General features: G+C 48.9%; 1 protein-coding gene across 1 annotated transcript in view; it reads right to left on the reverse strand.

Moving 5' to 3' along the window:
- The window catches only part of GPAT4 (glycerol-3-phosphate acyltransferase 4), a 438,091-nt gene that overhangs the window by 288,832 nt on the left and 128,926 nt on the right, over window positions 1-20,333 (reverse strand). The window contains exon 2 of the mRNA XM_069617681.1: window positions 3,998-4,128. The gene's annotated coding sequence lies outside the window, so the exon portion shown is untranslated. The remainder of the gene's footprint in view (window positions 1-3,997; window positions 4,129-20,333) is intronic.

Genomic DNA, 20,333 nt, shown 5'->3' on the forward strand with positions numbered 1-20,333 from the left:
CTGATACACCGACAAGGACTTTTTTCTTTGAAAAGAACTATTACTTATTTCAGCTATTGGATCCAGACCCATAAGTGATTACTGGGAGAACCAGAGACCCCTTAGCGGAGAACCAAGAGTGAGGGCACTCCACCTATTTTCTTTTAAGTTTTGCTAAGCTGTTGATTTTGACGATAAATGAGCACCTTAGTTTAGTTTTGTTAGAGAGGGAACTTCCTTTTGGTAGTAGGGCCAGGGAGATGTTTTAATTTAAATAGAAACTATGTAAAACATGTCCTTTGGTCAGAGTTCTTCTTTTGGCTTGCCACAAAAGCCATTTGATGTGAAAGGGTCATAGATGGCAGAGAGCACAGCAAATGTCACCGGCCTCTAGTAAGCTTATTTTTAGGTCTCCTTTTTTGACACAAAAAAATGGCTTGCTTTTTGTCAACAATTTCCAAGTTCTTTCTTAAGACCATTAATAAAATCTGCACGTTTTTGACAAACAATTAGTGTCCGCAGGTCAATGTATCACAGTTTATTTTTTGGGGTGAATTTAAATCTTTAAAACACACTAGTAAAACCCAAAGTATGTGATTATGTGAACACATTTAACTTTACAGTCCCCAACCTGTAAAACGTGCCAGTTCCTAAATATTTCAAAATTGCCAGCCCCTAGACGTGATTTAAATCTCATTGCTATTCATTAAATCCTCACTCGTGGTGTAACTGGCTGCAGTGGTGCATCGTGTAAAATAATAGTGACCATGTGCATAGAGCACACAAGGTAATGACGACACCTCTTGAAAACAGTGATTCTCTTCCAAACTAAATCTACGAGTGCCACTTCTAATCCATACCCCCATCTGTGCTATTGTGCGCTATGCTGGTAGATTCCAGGCTGATTTCGGTCTATGCTGGGGTATGTGTAACTTCTTCATATAGCTACTGGTCTTTACAACCTTATACCTTCCTTGTGGCTGCTGTTGGTATAATGCGTTCTGTGCATACACTAGAACACGAGTACCCTCGTCCTAATGTTAGCCTTCAAATGTCCCATGCTTGTCATCCCCAATGAAAGTGGTAAACGGTTTTCAATGGAGTTCCCTTGCCTATTTCATTCGCTGCCAGGACACCATATCAAGCTATGGGCTGGGATTGTGACGAAGTGGCAGTGAGGATAGTGCACGACAAGGGATTCTTGGATCCCTTGAATGTTGTTTGTTTCAGGGTAGGGGGGCAATGTGTTCTGTGCCCTCGGCCCCAAAATCCCTTAAAATGGTCTTGCCATGCCTACATTCAATGATCTTGTGATTTACACTCAGACACTCACTGGGCATCTGTTATATAGACGTTCCCTAAAACCCTGGCTCCACCAACCCTACAATCCTGCACACGATCCCTTCCATCACGCCCCTTGTGCACCTTCACCCTAATAACAGTGGTCTTCAAATTGTAGGTCTGCCCCCCCCCCCCCCAACATGGGCCAGAAAGAATATCTGGCTGGGAGTGGGGTGGGGGGGGTACGAGGCTCTCCAAAAAGCGAGTACAGAGACTGCTTTTAAAATGAAACATAGGCAGATAGATGTGGAAAAGTTTGAAAACCACTGCCCTGATACCATCCAATCTAATCATAAAGGGGGAGAAGAGGAGGGAGGGCACACACTGCCTTCCAACTAAGCAATTGCAACATCAGACTATAAATAGTGACAAAGCAAAAGCTTTCCATTGGACTCTGAGCCAAGGACACTGCTGGACATCTGGGTCAAGGATTCGCCAGTGAGTGCGGTCTGGCTCTCCATGAGGGCACGGCTTCTGCTGACCAACCGCACCCCTGGAGCTTGGCGCTTGGCCACAGCCGTCAAATCCACAAGAGCACCTCGGGCACAGCTGCTCAAGGCAGGCAGTGGATGAGCCGATATGCCCAGCCCTCGGAGGAGGGTACAAGCCAGCATGGAGAGAGTAGACCTCCACCATCCCACATAATCCAACCCCACTGCTGCTGCCCTTCACATTAAGGGCAAGGGCGCATCTACGGATGTCAAAACCACAGGGAGTAGGCGGGCTATGCCCAACAAATGTACAGTGCCCTCTGTTGGCAAACGTATCCACCTCCTGCCCCTTGCGATGAATTTGAGCATGCTAGCACAGCCCTTTGACCTTGTGCTGGGCCAGGGGTGGGTGGGCCAGCGGCTCATGTGTATTTTCATGCAAGTTACTGTCTGGTTCAGCCTAAATCATGTGCCTGAAGCCCATGGGTGCACCCAAGGCTAACATACCAGGGAGGTCTAATGCTTCAAATGTGGGGTGAGGTTGTCACTTCAGAGACTGTGGGGGAGGGACCCATGGGCTGGCTTGTGTGGTGGCACCTAACTTCTTTACACATTCTAATAAGACTATTCTAGTGCAGCTTCAATGTTACAAGCAGTTACCTCTCTGCTTTGCGTCTGAAACCACACACTGAAGAACGGTGGTGAGAATGAGCAGTCTCCTGTCCACCAGACCCTTCCAATCAACCCCCCGACATCCAAGTACTAGCACCCCATCACGATTTCAATTGCCCAAAACTGTACTAATAAGAACGCAGGTGCTCACAATGAAAGGTTTTACATTAGTACAGTGGTATTCAAACTTTTTCAGTTACACATATTGTTTCTGGGCCCCCCACCTAGGGATGCGGCCCCGTAGGGCTCCAGGTAAAAAGGGATTAAGGTGACTGCTTTAATAGAAAATATAAGCAGTAGAAAATCTGCTTATATTTTATAACAGAACACCGTCATCTTAATCCCGTTTAAAGAGTCTGCCCCCCTGCCCCAAAATAGACCCCCCACCCGACACTTTCGTTGTATTGTCTGTGCCCTTCTCAGAACTGCCCGTTGCGCCACTCACGCATGGGATGGATCCCAAGGCAGGGTCACAGGATGGAAACAACTGCATGTGAACTCTGAGGCAAGCGGTGCGCCGGTGCTCGAGACACGCGGCCTAGGACGTCAGCCTGGTAGAAAGGCTGGCTCTCTGCCTCTCTCGCGTCAGCTGCGGCACGCGCCGGCCCCAAAGACACGGGGTAAAGAAGTCCGCAGGGCCAAAAGCACTGCTTCCTAACTAACGTCAGCTGCGGCAGGCGCCGGGCCAGCACGTGCTCGGCATCAATTTACACAGCACTCGAGAGGGGCAGATGCATCCACGCGGGATGGATAGTGTGCCTGCCCTCTGCCGCTCAGAACTGACAGACACTCACGCAGTGACCGAAATGCGTATAAGAATTGGTGCAACCTCCGAACCGGATGTTATCAAACAAAGAGATCAACTACCATACTTCGGAGTACATCCTGCAGTTACAAGCATAAAAATAACCTGCCGCATCCTCCTCAATGGGCCTAAATATTACATTAAAAACAATGCTCGACTGGCCTATTTAGCTGGGTGGTCCCCCACACTGCCCCCTCTGCTCAATAATCAATACTCATAATAATCCACACAGAAGTAGTTACAAAGTTTGGAAACACAAAGATCGCAGTTTATTAGAGCACAGCAATTGGGGCGGTCCCAGCCACATCAGTAAACAAGATTATAATCCAGCAGGGGATAGGTGGCAGGGACGTCATTTCACCAAAATGGTAGCGGAAGTGACATCACAATGCCACACCCCAAGAATGACATCACAGGAAGTGGTCATGTGGGCCCGCCCCGTGTGACATCACAGGAAGTGGCATCATAAAGCATTATCCCTCAGTACAGTAAGAAAAATATGGTTACAACATCACTGTATTGTGACATTTCATACAAGAATCGATCATAATATGTAGCAGTGTGTCAAGGCACATGTTGCCATGGGAAGTGTATGAACCCAAATCCCCTCTTTATGTGGATCTGCCCTGTTATTTCAACAGGACTACAGAGCAAAATCACATTCTGGGGTGACAGGGGCGGATATGAGGATAGGGGAAAGCAAGGATAAAAGGGGAAAGGGAGAATATTGTCAATGGCATCCACAGTTTTCAATGATTTTGGCACTTACCCCATTTTCTTCTAATTCGACAAGGTACCTTCAGTGTTGTGTTGTACTGTTTGCAATTGTTTTATGGACTTCATTACTCCTGCACAATACATCCAGGCGTCTCAGATATTCATCTCCTTAAGAACCTAGAGCTAAGTTTAAAATGGGTTTGATTAGTGCATTGGCAAATACTGCTACCTGATCACCTTCCTCTATTTCTTCAAAGTGCTTGCATAATTTTTACATCTCAAATGGTAGGTAAACTATAAGTCCCAGAATGCAAGATAATTTCAACCTGAAAAATCTATTTAAGCCCACTGTACTTTCAGTGATTTAAGACATGTAATAAAAGAAGTTGTGTAATAAACAAACAGATATGCAGATTCTTTGGAACAAACCTGCAGCTCGTTGTTAATCATGATGTTGAAAACTTCATTAGTGACATAAAGCGACTTTATTTTTTTGCATCTCAAGATAGTCTTTAAATGGATGATTTGTGTTGCTCACTAGTTTAACTATCACAGATTTGCAAGGTAACTTGTGCGTTGCAAGCTCTTTCAGTTGGAAACTGGAAACGTTCCATCATGCATATGAAAGGCGCCTCTGAGTGCCATAAAAGAAATGTGTTTGCAAATGCAACCTGACTTCCTGAGCACCTTCGTGACCTGCTGCATCACCAAAGCAGAGTATTCTCACAGCCAGGAATGGAAATTAATGCGTCTCCTTGAAATCACGTTCAGTGTTTTCTTTAATAAACATAATACAAACGGAGCGAGTGCGGACGTATGCCTAATCTGCACACCTCCATTTATTCTGACACACTGCTGTACACTATTTCAAAGGTGGTGTTGGGCTGTTTGACAGTAATATGTGTACTCTCATTTAATCTGCCTAATGATATAAAAATAAAATATGCAATATATCAGCAAGACGAATATATCTAGGTTCTGCGCCGGGCACTAGAGTATGCATGCGTCTCTGTCTATGTCAAGAGGCTGTGACTTGGGAAACTGGCAGCACATTTAATGCAAAAGGAAAATACTTCCCATGTGAATGCACAGCCTGAGCCAATTCTAGATTTGGCTCGGGAGAAGGAGGAAGCGTTAGTGACCCATTTCTTGAGCAAACTATTGCACACTAATGATTTATTATATCGCACTTTTGAGTCTGAACTGCAGATTTCATCTTCTGAATTCCGCCGTGAATATGAACTGTAACAAAGCTTTAACCCACTGAGCTATCTGGCCGAGAGAGCCGCCTGTTTGCTGCTGCAGATCAATACCCAATGGTCGTCATTGGGAGCTTAGCTTGTAGTTTCAGCTGCGAGAGCAGTTGGGATACTAATGGGAAGTGAACTGTGCATGAAAAGTGTTTGGACAAACAGCCTAATCAAATCAATCGCCTGGCGTTCTGCAAGCTGCACGCTGTGAACACAGAGAATATGCGTCTATCCAATGGAGAAGAAAGCAACAAGAAGTACCTTTTGGAATATCTAGCACACACGTGCAGCGCATTCTACACCATGCACAATTTGGCCGATGACGAGTTACCTCATATCACTATTGTGACGGTTGTTGTGGCTCTTAGGAACAAGGTCACATAAGGTCATCCATTTCAATCATTTTACTGTGCACAATGCACGAAAGGTAAACCCACTGATGTGGAATGTCAAATTGCCCACATTGGAGAGCATGCGCCGTGATGGGCAAGTGTGCACAGAGGCTAGAGGCAATTCAGCTTGTATTGGCAGTCTAGCCCAGTCTCTTGAACATTTTCTCACCCCTCGCTCAGTGCTTTTGGAAATAACAAAAATAGAATTCATGCTTGTAGAAATAGAAGCTGGCCTAAAGTGCAATTTCAACATATTTACAAAGCTAATTTGTGGGGCTCACAGGGTTCAGCCCGTAAAACATGCACGGAAAGTTGGAAACATTAAGTAGTAAAGCTTCTTACCTGCCTAGACCTGCATCTTGTGACTGAAAGTGGAAATGAAGGAGACGGTACACTTTTTTTCTCCTTCACTTTACTCAGGTTCGGCAAATGATTAGGAACTTAGCAAGGCCTGCGTAGGCTGTGCATTATTACTGACACTCAGATGGTCGCAGGAGCCAGAGGAGAGCAATTTAGTTTTAAAAAAAAGTACGAGCACACAGCTCAGCTCACACATCCGGGCCAGCCACAGGCGGGCAGCCCCACCCCCACCATTTGTTTTCGTTCTACTTTGACACTCTGTGAGAGAGTGCATGAGGCCAGGACTGCATCCTGGCTGACGCGGCGCGTCGCCGGCAGATCATGGGCCTGAGCAAGCGAATGGAATGGGCCCAATTCACAGAACATTTGCCAATGGTGTTTTGCCATTTGAAAACGCTTCTGTGAATTAGGCCCTGTGTCTGCCACTCTGCTACTCTGCGCCAGTGCTTTGCTTATCATGCAGCATTCATCAAAGGAAAACTTTCTTTGATGAATGCTGCATGCAAAAACCGGTTCCAGGGGTGGCTCATAAAACTGGCCCATTCAGAATCCAAGGTCAATTTTGTTCGGCCACGGTAGGGCCAATCCAACCCTGGAGGAGGGCTCATTAGCTCCAGAGAGTTAATTTATAAATAATGGTGGTTGAGGCTGGCCTGGCTGGGCGCTAACTATCTCTCGATTTCACACGTGTGTGGGGTCAGGGAGGGACTCTGCAATATTGTAGCAGTCTGGTCCTGGGCAAACCCTGCCTCCAGTCCCAGGCTCGTCGCTAACTGCAACAGAAGCCAGCTCTATGCCACCCTTGCGCTCGCATTGCAAAGTCATCTTGCAAAGTAGCTCCCCCGCACCCCACCATTCCAACAAGGTAACGGTTGTTCAGCTGAGTCTGACACTCGACCGGGCCGGAGAGAGAGACACATAATGCATCTTCTCTCCAGCCCAGCCCCAGATGGGGCTCAGCCCTGAATGAATTCTCCTGATGGGGGCCTGGGGCCGGGCCCCAGAGTCCCCACATACTCAGCACCCCTGAGTGACAGCCCCCAAAATCAGAAAGGTGCGAGGCTGGTGTCGGTGTGAGTTCTGCCTGGATGGCCACGGCTCTGCAGGCCGCAGGCAGGTGCACTGACCCATGAGCAGCACGCCACACGACAAGGAGACGAGGAGCCACCCAGCAGAGCACACTACCCACTCCCGCGCTGTTCTGCTCTCACTCCTACCTTCTTTCAGAGCTAGAGGGATGAAAACCAGTAGTGATGCACACGAGTCACACGTGCTGTTGCTGTGCGCAAGGCGAGGTGAGGCAAAGTGGAGGAACCCACACGCGGCACCGTGCTTGCTGTGGTGGCCACGCCCCCTCAGAGGTCGCAAGAGATCGGCAGAGGTTGCTCTTGCGACCTCTGGCGACCCCCAAATGACGTCCCTGATAGGTGGGGGAGGTTCAGGGGGAGGGGGGGGCTGCAGAAAAAAGTGAATGAGAAACCTTATGAGCGCTCCCCGGGGCCTGAGTTCGAATGTGTCGGACCCGGGGACGCCCACTTACGCCTCCAGGTGGGAGGAGGAGCTGAGGTGTTGGATGTCCCTGGGAGGCGTGGCCAGAGGGGACAGCCCGCTATGTAAGGTGGCTGGCCAGCCTCTTCACAACTCTGTCATTTGCATCCCAATGGCCCCCTCCCCCAAATCCACTTTTTTGGGAATTTTAGTGGCAGTAGTAAATAAGTATGCCATCCTGCCTACAGGGACAGCCTTACTCTGAGGTCCAACGTGGGGCGGAGAGCTGGTTCAACCAATTTTATTCATTTGAACACTGATCTTTCCTTTTGCATACATTTCTCCTTTTTACACTTTTTGTACAAGAGATAGGGCAGGCATTAGGTTTTGTTAGCATAGGCCATTTTTGATTTGACAGACTCCACAAGGACTGCGTTATTTATTATTTGATGGTCACACTAGGAGTTTCTCCAACCCCAACCATTTAAATAAAGGTTTTACAAATTGTACCCATTGTGTCAGTGTTATACTTGTGATACCATGACATATTAACATACATTACACACCACACAGCCAAATAGGACCATTAGGCTTACAGGGCACTGATCTGATGGCTTTCTTTTCAGGACCGGCCCTGTTAGGAAGAGACATGCAAACCTCCTGATGTTCATATGTATTGACATTATCTGTGATGTCACAGAAAGGGACATTGCTTTACACCGAGTATCACCAGACTTTGATCCTCAAGGGCATTACAGGAAGTGACATTACAAGAAGTTGTCGTGATGTAGTAAAATTATGAAGCAGTGATGCAGTGACTTTGTGGTAGCGGGTTATTTATTTACATGCCTCAAAAACTAGGAAATTTCTGCACTGCCAATGAGGAAGTCCCAGAACATAAATGACAGGACAAGTGGAGGCCAGCGGTAGTCCTACTAAAGTTCTCTACATGAGGAGTGTCGGGGCTGTGCCTCCTCTCCGGCTTGCTCTGCTCGTTCGTTCCCCCTCTGCATGTATCTCTCACTCACTTTGTCTCCCGCACACGTTCACGCACTTAGTCTCACGAGACCCCTGGGGTTGCAGCTCTTGCGAGACTCACTCGTCACTATGAGAAACCAAAGGGTGTCTCAATCGCTAGTCCTCGGGGACTTGTCATCCAGGTGGCCAGGACACGCTCATCACTTTTGGATCCAGTTCCTGGGGGTGGACCAATGTGGGAGGATTACCTGGGTGAGGGGTCTTCGGGGAGTTGGTAAGAGACAGCCTATGGTGAGGCGCAGAATTCCTCCCGGTTTTGTTTATACCACCCATCCTTTTTTTTAGGATGCTCCAAGGTACTAACTCCCCCCTCCCTATTTACACAAACACTGGGGGACTGGGAGTAACAACATTATCCTTCACACATCGTACTGGCCATGTCCCGCTAATCGGGTCAGGCAAAGTCAGGCACTTAATTCTAAGTGCATACACATGATACCAATTAGCTCTCCTCACACGAATAAAAGGCAGAATCCAAAGACACACTGTGAGCAAGGCAGAACACGAGAATGAGCAGGACTTCCGGGACAAAGGCAAACCTATTGGAGCAGAACAATGGATCAAGGGGTGAGAACAGCGGGTCGGAAAACCCCAAAGTTCCCTACTGGAGGTCGTTGCCACCGTCAGGCCACAAGAGACATGTGGAGAAGGCCTGATCCTGCATGTGAAAACTGTAGTGCGCTTCAAGGACGCCAGCGACCCTGCTGGATGAGCAACAGAGTTGGGGAGGCGAGGCCAAGCCTGTGGTACTAACCTTGACTTGTGAATTGGAAATCGTAAAGCAAAGAACAAACGAACACAGCCGGTGAGTGTGCAAGCGACCTGAAAGATCGGTGTGTGTAAAAATTTTAAATAGCAACATTTTATCACAACTGAAGGCTGCACACGTGTGAATGAGATACGAGGAAAGTCAGACCTGTGAATTAACTTTGAAGTAAAAGGAAAGGAAGTAGCCCACTCGAAAGTCTCTGTGAATGGTAAATTGTTTGATGCAAGAAAGCAAATTTATAGCAAAAGTGATATGTTAATGTTAAAGGATATTTGTACCGCGCACTATCACCACTGAGTGGTCCCCTGGCGCTCTGGCGGCTCTGAAAAAGGGAGAAGGGGGGTGAGTTAGTTGGAATAAGCTGGAAAAGTGCAGTGATGTGCTGTTGGCAGCCTCAGCCCGGTTGGTCCGTTGGCTGGGCTTAGGGTGTTTTACGGTTGGTAGTCATCGTGTGCTGTTGTGCAAGTCTATGTGTGGTTTGTTTTGTTGTTGCAGAGTGGTGAAGTTTGTGTGGACTGCTGCGCTTAAGGTTTGTGGTTGAGTTTGGTTACAGTTTGAGAGGTGTATGCAGAGGGATGAAATTGTTAGTGTATTGGTTAGTTGGTATTGCTGTCCTTGCAATTGTGTCTAGGTGTGATGCTTGCTATCATATGCTACTCCATCTGAGTGTGGCACTTGCTAATCTTCAGTGTTCTGTCCAAATGCGAGGCAGGCCAGTGATCACCATTCTATTCAAGCGTGTCACTTGTCATCATTCAGAATTTAATTTAAGTGTGGAACATGATAACATTCACAATTCTGTGTAGATGTGACGCCAGCTACGTTAAGAATTCCCTCTAAGTGTGGCACATGCTAACATTTAACTCCTAGAAAGGGGAATGTTAAAGTTGAACTATACATTTTGAGTCAAAGTGGTCCTGCAGTGGTCTGAAAAGTAAGCCACGCACATTCGAAAGACTTCGACATCCGAAAGTGGTCTGAGCCTGACAGAGGGAGACCCGAAGTGAAGTAAGCTTGGGGTTGGCAGCCCCTCTTGCAAGTTTGTGTTGAATTTGATCATGAGAGGTCTGAACCCGGCAGAGGGGGACCTACGAGAGGTGTGTGGTGAAAGGTCGGAGCCTGACAGAGAGGGACCTTTGTGAACTTTTTGGTTGAAACATTATTTTTGGAAGTCGAGAAAAGAGACTTAAATGTGGAAGGCCAGACAGGCCTTGATCCATGTTCCGGAACTGTATTTGTGTTGGAAGCCGAGCCACAGTGTGTCATCCTGCCTACAGGGGCAGCCTTACTCCGTGAGGTCCAACGTGGGGAGGAGAGCTGGTTCAACCACATTTATTCATTTGAACATTGATCTTCCCTTTTGCATACATTTCTCCTTTTTACACTTTTTTGTACAAGAGATATGGCATGCATTAGGTTTTGTTAGCATAGGCCATTTTTGAATTGACAGACTAGGACTGTGTTATTTATTATTTGATGGTCGAGACTACTCCCATCTCAGTTACAAGGCACACTAGGAGTTTCTCCAACCCTAACCCTTTGAATAAAGGTTTTACAAATTGTACCCATCGTGTCAGTGTAATAATTGTGATACATTGCCTCCCCTACACCACATACCTCTTTTGTTTTTAGCAGGAATTTCCCATTCCATCACAGAGTTTTCATACCTGGTTGGTCTGCGCTTCTCTCAATGGGGCGACTTTCAGGACACTTTCTGACGGGCGACTGTGGTCTATTGTACTCCTGCTCATTCTCTCCACCAACTCGTTTCCCCCTTTTTCTTGGCTCACACTTTCCCTCCCTATGCTGGACCTGTGCTTTTCCCTCTTCACAGTGCTCTCCCCTCTTCACGGTGCTCTCCCTCACAGGTTCCACGTCACTGGCATCGGAGATCAGTTTATTGTTTCTTTCTTGCCCACCGGACTCTCTCACTTGAGGTTCTTTAGACCATCCGATGTCCTTTGGTACACAGCATCCCTTTCCAGGTTGCACCATTTGCCATCTTGGGTACATACATGATTTTCTCCTCTCTGCATCACCTGAATCGGGCTGCTGAACCTTGATCCGGTGATCTGATACTTTTGAGGAAGGTACATTTTGACCACGTTGCCCACCTGCACCTCTGTTCTCTGGGCAGTTCTCCTCTCATCACTTCTGCTCTTCATGATCGCCTTACTCTTCTTGATTCTCCATGCAACCTCTTCCATGTCCAGCACCTCCTTTTCTCTGACTTTTGTTCACCATTGAGGTACAAGTGAGGATGCTGCTCTTCTTCATCGCAGCATGTGGAACGGGGACACATTCATTTGTAGTCCCGTTGGGAGTCAGTTGATGTGCCGCAATGGCCTCGTTGACCATCTTGTATGGGTCCATGCCTGAGGGTCTGGCCGGTTTGGGTACGTTTGGCTGTCTGAGAACTGATTGCGGCAAACTGACTGGAAAAAACAGCCTGCATGCGATCAGTTCTCAGAGGCTGAAACACACTCAAAGCAACTCCCCCCACTCCCCATCCCCACTTACCCGATTTCTGTCGACTGGTCCACTTCAGCCCTGCGGCGTCGGATCTGTCCCTCTAACGCGGGTTGGCTCCGACGCTGCAGGGTCCCTTATTCTTTTTCTTTTTTCCCATCCCCGGCCTCCAATATCGAGGAAGCAGGGGACACCACTGCAAACCCCCAAGGCCAACACACACTGATCATGGGAAGCGGGAGAAACCCCCGCAACCCCTGCTCACCATGATCGGTGTATTAGCTAATTTGTTCGAATATATTCGGTTAAATGGTACAGGCCAAATTCGGTCAAATGTACCATTCGGCCTAATGTATTCGAACAAATCTACTAATACTGCTTCGGCCAGCTGCAATGCTCCTTTAATGAATCTGTTTGTCCTCTCCACCAATCCATTGGCTTGGGGATGGTACAGATCAGCTTTGCTTTGCTTCATATTATTCCCCATCAAGAATCTCTCCATTTCTCTGGATAACAGCTGAAGCCCATTGTCTGTAACTATTTGTTTGGCAATCCTTCCCTTTGAAATACCTCAGCCATTACTTCAATGACTGTTGCGGTGATGATGTCCACCACAAACTCAGTCTCTACCCATTTGGACAGGTAATCGATCATCACTATTCCGTACCTGTGCTCTAGCTGCATGGCTTCTACAGGGCCTACAAAGTCCAATCCAAGCTTTAGCCTGCTCTTTCTGATATTTCCGTAGGAATCAGTGGTGCTTGTCTCAACTCAAGGGGCTTGTCATTATTCAAGCATTCATGACACTGATCCATCATTATTCGTATATTGTGATCCATACAGGGCCACCCATATGCATCTCTGATCCGACATCTCATCGTACTGCTCCCTAGGTGTCCTGAATGGGCCCAGCACAGGATTATTTTCCTCATGCCCACTTTTGGTATTACTTGATCTCTCCTCAGGAGTAGGCCATCTACTTCACATATTTCATGTGCAACTTTCCAGAACGGTCTCAGCCCTCCTGGGAAGGCTTTCTCATCGGGCCATCCTTCACAGACCCAGCCTGAGATCATATGCAACACAGGGTCCTTGGCCAACTCTTCTCGCCAGTGGTTCTCTACTATTTCCATGTACGTCTTGCTACTCAGGTCAACAATGGAGGCTACTACACATGGGTCTTGCAAGAATGTCGAATTCGATCCACTTGACTCAGGCCGTCTTGTCATGCAGTCGGCTTGCACATTTCTCCACCCTGCTATGTATTCAATGTTGTACGTGTGCTCGTGTAGCTTTGCCGTTATGCGTGCCAACCTGTGGGTGGACGTTTTGGTGCCACCTGGGCTCAACATGTGTATGAGTGGTTTGTGGTCGATCAGGAGCATGAATCTGGTACCCCAGACATAAGTCCAGAAGTATTTAGCAGCCCAGGCACACGCTAACATTTACTTTCTGATGGTAATTTCTTTCGGCATCTGACAATGTTTTGGAGGTGAATGCTGCCACATGCTCGGTGTCTCCTTGCTTTTGGGTGAATGTCGCACCCAGTCCATACGCGCTGGCATCCGTTGTGATGAAGGTATTCCAGTGGGGATTGAAAGGCCGAAGACACGGTGCACCAATTATTTTCTCTTTCACCCTTGATTCTGCAACCACACATATTCTGCCCCTTTCCCTAACTCTTCTCTCAGGGGCACCATTACTTCTGAGAAGTTGGGCACGAATTTGGCATGGTATTCCACTAAGCCTAGGAAGGGCCTCAATTCCTCCTTGTTAACTGGTGTTGGTGCCTTTACTATGGCTTGCAGCAAGTTTTTCTTATGACTGATGCCCTTTTCTGATATGGTATATCCTACGTACTCCACTTCCTTGGCCCTGATTACACACTTCTCATATCACAACCGAATGCCGGCATTTTGTAGTGTACAAAACAACTTTTTCATCACCCTGTTATGGGTCTTTGTCTTCCTGTGTATATATAAGATATCATCTTGGAGGTAGGCTACGTTTTCAATGTTTTTCAGCAGTGAATCCATCATCAGTTGGAAAGCTGACGCTTCGGAGGATAGCCCATTCGGCATCCTGGTGTATTGAAAGGTGCCGAATGGAGTGATGAATGCAGTCAAGGGTCTCGACTCATTGTTAGAAAAGATTCCTCTTTACTGTCATTTCCTTCCATTTCTATGGACCCCAACCATTTCGCTTTTATTTCTGTATCTGACCTGTTCTTTCTACAGTGCAGCGAAGCCTCAAGCTTCACTAAAGTGGCTTTTGCTCATCTGTAATGGGGAAAATGACATGTCCTTCAGGCTGTCAGTACTGGGAAACATTGTTTCCCTTAGTCTTGTTACTTTGTTACTACTTTTAGTAACTTGTTACCACTTATGGTAACGTTTTATCATTGTACAATGCATCTTTTTTTTTTTTTTAAATCTGTTTTTATTGTTTACATTGTACCAGTAACGTGGTTACTCAACAAAACAGTACAATTACACCCACCCCACCCCACCCCACCCTCCCTCCCTCCCCCTTTCCCAACTGTCCGGACCAAAACGTAATACACCACAAGTTTCAGCACTGTGATTATTGTGAGTCATTTGTGTCGTTGCCAGAGGAGCCTTCTGCATTGGGGTTGAACAATGTAACAATTAGCGCCACCCATTGCAGTAGGTCGTCCGAGGTGTCCTGCCTTTGTTGGCTCTGGGCCATCTCCCAAGCAGCTATTTCGGCATTCGTCCATTTGCGAAGGTCTTCCCACCATGTTGACAAGCACGGGGCCTGAGGGCGCTTCCAGTTCATGGCGATGCGTCTCTTTGCAAGTATATACATTAGGTCTTTTAGTTTGAGTGGTCTATTCTTCTTGCTTCTGGGGTATCTGCCGAGGATACATGCTTTTGGCGTGTGTACCTCCAGGGTGACGTTCGCCTCGGCCACCTTGGCTTTGACCTGAGCCCAGAAGGACTGTATGGTGGGTCATCCCCAGAACATATGTGTCATCCCTGCATGGGGTTTGTTGCATTTGGGGCATCCCGTACTCGCGGCTCCGCTAAATCTGGAAATGATGTCTGGTGTGAGGTACGCTCTGTTCATGATGTAGAATTGAATGAGTTGGAACCTGGCATTCCTGGATACCTTCTTGTGGTATACCATTATGTCCCCCCACTCTTTGTCTTCGAACTGTAAGCCAAATTCCTGTTCCCACTTTTCCTTACACTTAAGGCTTTGTTGGGTGGTGCTGTCTAGCAGTGTTTCATATATTCTGGAGGTCTCGTGGCCCCCCTCCGCTGCCCCGAGCAGGCTCTCAATGCTTTCGTGTCCGGTATCCAAGTTCTCCATTGTGGGCCAGCGGGCTGCTAGTCTCTTGACCACTGCGTTGTGCAGTAAGAACTGTCCCGTGTGGATCCCAGAGGCTTCATGTAGCTCAGTAAAATTTAAGATTCCCTGGTCGTCCACCAGGTCGCCGAGGGTGGCGATGCCGCTAGGTTCCCAAGTGTCTCTTATTATCCTTTGACTTCCCGGCCTGTTAGTCATGATGGCAGCTATCGGGATCTGTGGGGAGTAGGGGTCCGGAAGCATTGCGGCCTTGCAGGCTCTTTTCCATATCTGGATACCTAAGAGGATCAAGTACGAGTGTGGTTGTTTAGTTCTAGGTTCAATCCATAGCAGGTCCCTGAGTAGCAGTTGCGTGACTCCTGGCTGCAGCAGGCGAGTGTCTGTTGAGGCCTCATCGGCCATCCATTGTATCATGTGCTTCAATTGTCCAGCTAGGTAATACAGTTCGAAGTTAGGAACCTTGAGGCCCCCTTTGTCATATGGTCTCTGCATTGTTTCCAGGGCGACTCTGCGCCTTCCGTCTTGCCACAGAAATGTCCTGCACAGCTTGTGTAGTTCATTGAAGAATTGTCGTGGTATGTTATATGGTACGTTAGTGAAGAAGTAAAGAAGTCTGGGTAACGCCACCATTTTTAGTAAACCCACTCTGCCTGCCACCGATAGCGGCAGCCTGCTCCAGAACTCCATTGATTTTTGCCAGTCCTTCCTTTGCCCTAACTGTATTCAGAGCGTGCTCTGTCTTGGGGTCTCTGTGCACCCTAATGCCCAGGTACTTAAAGGAGGAGGGTTCCCATTTCAGGGCTAGCTCGGGGAGCACTCCGGCCCCTTCTCCGCTCAAGGCGGCTAGGGGGAACATGCAGGATTTGTTCTGATTAATCTGGATCCCCGTATATCTGTGGAATCTGTCTAAAGTTTCTAGTATGTAGGGCAATATGTGTGCAGGTTTTGTTAGATAGAGGAGCCTGTCGTCAGCGTACATAGAAATCACGTGGTTCTCCCCGTCTACCACTATGTCCCCATCTCCATATTCTTGCCTTAAGTATGCTGGCATCGGCTCTATAGCCATAATGTACAGCATGGTTGATAGGGGGCATCCTTGCCTAGTTCCCCGGGATAACCTCCATTTGTCTGAGAAAGTGTTGTTGGTGCGTACTCTGGCCTCGGGGTTGGTGTAGATGAGTGTGACCCACTTAATGTAGCTAGGCCCTATCCCCATCTTGGACATGGTAGCCAGGAGCCATTTCCAGCGCACCGAATCGAAAGCTTTGGAGGCCTCCAAGGACGCCACTGCGCATTGCATTTGTCTACCTTCGGTACTGTAGATGACATGGTGCAGTCTACGTAGGTTTTCGGTGATGGTTCTGCCGGGCACATATGCCGTTTGGTCTTGGTGGATCAGGGTCGGGATGACTTTATGCAACCTCATGGCCAGTATTGCCGTAAGTACCTTACTGTCTGTGTTTAGTAGGGACAAGGGTCTATATGAGCCGCACTCAGCGCTATCTTTGTCAGGTTTTAAGCGTGGTATGATGACCGCCTCCCTCATGGTACCAGGTAGTTGGCCTGTTTTGTATGCCTCGTTGAACACTTGAGAGAGTAACGGGGCTAGTTCGTCCTCGTAGGCCTTGCGGAACTCACCTGGGAGTCCGTCCGGACCCGGCGCCTTCCCAGAGGGAAGCGTTCTAATAACAACTGCAACCTCTTCAAGGGTTACTGGTCCTTCCAGGGATTCCGCTACGTGTTCCTCAAGGTGTGGTAGTCTAATGATGTCCAGTACGTCCTCTATTTCAGTGTCTGTAGGCGGTGGGGTGTCAGTGTAGAGGGCCTGGTAATACCCAGCGAATGCGTGGTTTATGGCAGCTTGTGAGTGCATGTCTATGCTGTTGGCATCGCGTATACGGCAGATGGGTGTTCCCGGGGTTTCTCGCTTGTAAAGCCACGCAAGTAGCTTACCCGGTTTATCACCGAGGGTGTGGTTTCTCTCGGTGTATTTGGCGTAGCTGAGTTTTCCGAGGGCCTCCCAGTGTTGTAGGCAGGCCTTCTTTAATTCGATTATTTTGTGTATGTGGGCTGGGTCTGAGGAGGCTATGGATTCTAATTGCTTCAGCTCTTCTTCGGCGCTTGCTAACTTCGCTGTGATGGATGTTTGGGCTCCCCCTGTGGTGGCTATCATTTCCCCTCTGATCACTACTTTGTATGCTTCCCATGCCGTGCATATGTGCTGGACACTGTCCATGTTCGTCTGCCAATAGTTCGCCGTGCATTGTCTAATCTGTTCTTGGAATGCCTTATCTAACAGTGCTTCGCCTTTGAGTCTCCATGTGGGTATGGGGGGTCGGGGTGCCATTATTGTCCAAGAGGTAACTATGGGGGAATGATCCGATAGCACTCTGGCCAGATATTGCGTGTCCTCGAATGTGTCTAAGTGTTCCTCGCTCACCAGTAAACTGTCAATTCTAGTGTGTACCACGTGTGGGGGTGAGTAAAAGGAGTAGACTCTGCCCTCTGGGTGCTGAGCCCTCCAGAGGTCTTGTAGGGCGTATTGTTGTAAGAGGGCTTTCAATATTTTAGCGGGAGGGGCGGGTATGTTTACTATTCGATCTGTCCATGCGTGGATCTAGGGTGCAGTTGTGGTCCCCACCCCATATTAGCATGCCGTCTCTGTCCGGACTGAGCCGGGTATATAACGAACGGAAGAAGACCGTCGCGTCGTGGTTGGGGGCGTATGTGTTCACCAGGCAGAGTTCTCTGTCTTCAATGGTGCCTCTAAGCAAGGCCATCCTACCTTCCTTATTGATGTTGGTGTATGTTAGGTTGATGGGAATGGAGGGAGCGATCCATATCAGTACTCCACGTGCGTAGTTGGAATACGTCGTGCCTATCAGGGTTCCTCTCCAACTCTTAGCCAATGCTGCTAGCTTTTGTGCATTCAGATGGGTCTCCTGTAATAAGGCAATTCCTATCTTGTGGCGTTTAAGGAAGGTGTGGACTCTGTGCTGTTTAATGTAGCTGTTCAGGCCCCTGACGTGACATGACTTTGACTACGTTATTCATGAGTGTGGCGTGTGTGTGGGTATGTGGGCGGGCTGTGTAGTAGCGTCGCCCTCTGGCCTATCCGTATGCGGTACAGTGGCTTGTTCTGGCAGGAGCCCCTGCTGACTCTAGATCGGATTGGTGGTGTGTGGTGATCAAGGTGGTCCTGGACTTCCCCTTTAACTAACTGAGTCGGGATTTCAACAGGCAGGTTCCCATCACTATGAACAGTAAACTTGGCGTTAGCCGCTAACAGAACTAGTCTAGCGGGGTTCCCCCCGTTCTGACTTCCCCGTTTCCGCTCCATTAGACCTACGGTCTTTTGGTGCCCTACGGGCGGGTTAGTCACCCAAAGAGATTTGGGGGTGCGGGACAATCCCCTTGGTAGTGTCCGATAACAAGCGTTGCCAATCGGCCAGCTCCAAGACACTCAATGGTGCCACAATCTGCGAATTGAAGTTACTTCATGTGCTTTCTAATAAGGTGGTTTCATTTGGCTTCCCTGGGGGTGCCACTTTCTCGTGTTTTCTGTTGCCTTCCATCTATGTCAGGAATCTGCTCCCTATCCATCCATTCGTTAATTTCTGCCGGTGATTCAAAGAGGTGCCTTCTATTGTTTCGGATGACCTTTAGTCTGGCCGGGTACAGTAGCATGTATCGCAAGCCTGCATCTTTCAATCTAGCCTTTATGTGGGCGTATTGAGCTCTACTCCTCTGAACCTGGAGGGTATAGTCCAGGTAGATTGCGATTTTTGGCGGAGTCAAATTCTATGCGGCCACCGGTCCGTGAGTGGGCTAGGATCGTCTCTCTATCTTTATAATTGAGGACTTTGGCAATTATCAGCCTTGGCGGATTCCCAGGTGGTGGGCGTTTAGTGAGAGATCGATGCGCCCTTTCGATGGTGAACCCCTGAGACAATTTCCCAGCTCCGAACCCCTGCAGCAGCAGGTTCTCAATGAAGTTTGTGGGGTCATTTCCTTCTGTTCCCTCCGGCAGTCCAATGATCCTGATGTTTTTGCAGCGCGCCCACCCTTCCGCCTCGTCCGCCCTGTCTTCGAGGTTCTTTACTTTTTGGGCTAGGGCGTCTACCTCTCTCAAGAGGTGGGTTTTGGCTTCAGTGTTTTCCTTTACCTGAGACTTTAATGCTTCTGTTCTGCCTGAGATGGAGCGCACGTCTTGTCTCCGCAGATTCACGGCATCTATTTTGCCCTCCATGGCTTTTTGGAGCGCCAAGATGGCTTTGAGTAGTTGCAAGTTTGCGGGTCCGGGGGGGGCCCCTCTTCTGCAGCCGCCGAGGTTGTGGTCGCGGCGTCTGGCTTGGTGACACCTGTGGCTGCAAAGGCCTCCATTGTTGTCTGCCTTTGCTTGTTCCTGGCGCCTTTTACGGACATCTTTGTGCTGGCGAGCTTGCAATGGTTGCCAGTGGTTCTGGAGTTGGGGGTCAGGCGTTGAGGTCGGGAGTGTGCACCATGGCGTGGCTCTTTCATGTTGCCCCGGAGTGTGTGGCCATGCAGTTCAGTTCAGTGCTAATGTGTGCGCCGGGGTGCTTAGCAGGCTTAATGCAGTGGTCTTTGTGAGGGCACCAGTGAGTGGCAATCCTGGAGTGCTGGGGGGGGTTGCGGTCCAGGCGGGCCCCTGATGCCGGAGCTCAAATCTTGCCCCTGCGACCAGCACCGCGGCCTCGATCTCAGCCGGCGGCAGGGTACGGCCCCTCCCCAGGGTAGTGTCGTGGGCCTATGCCGGTCCGCTTAGCGGGGGGGCTGTGGGCTCCCTGAGTTGGGCCAGTCACGAGTTGATTGTGTCCCCCCAACCCCTCTTCCACTCCGTACCTCGCAGTGTGGTTCCGCTCTCCGGCGCACTCGATCTTCGGGTCCAGGCCTTTTGATGTGTGCCTCTGCCGTCGGCGCTGCGGGCCACGCGCCGGGGAGGCACTCGGAGGCGGACACAGTATTCAGCCGCCGGTCGTAGCGCTGCGTGCCCGCCGGACGGCAAGGTCAGCTGTCCGCTTTCTCTTCCCCGGTCAGCTGCAGCCGGGGGCAAGCCTCCTCTTCCGCTCTGCGGTGCGGCGCTCGTCTCCTCCGCCGTCAGCAGGCAGCCACCATTTACGGGCGCGCACTTTCCACCTTCGCCACGGCGTTTCTCCTCGTTGGAAGCGCGCACAGGTCTCGGACTACCGTCGGAAGGTCAGCAGACATACTGAGGCAATCCCTGGGTAGCAGTTATAGTTTACTTCAGGTAAGATGCAGATTGTAGGC

This window comes from Ambystoma mexicanum, chromosome 10, assembly GCF_040938575.1.
Source record: "Ambystoma mexicanum isolate Mex_15411 chromosome 10, UKY_AmexF1_1, whole genome shotgun sequence".
Classification (NCBI taxonomy): domain Eukaryota; kingdom Metazoa; phylum Chordata; class Amphibia; order Caudata; family Ambystomatidae; genus Ambystoma; species Ambystoma mexicanum.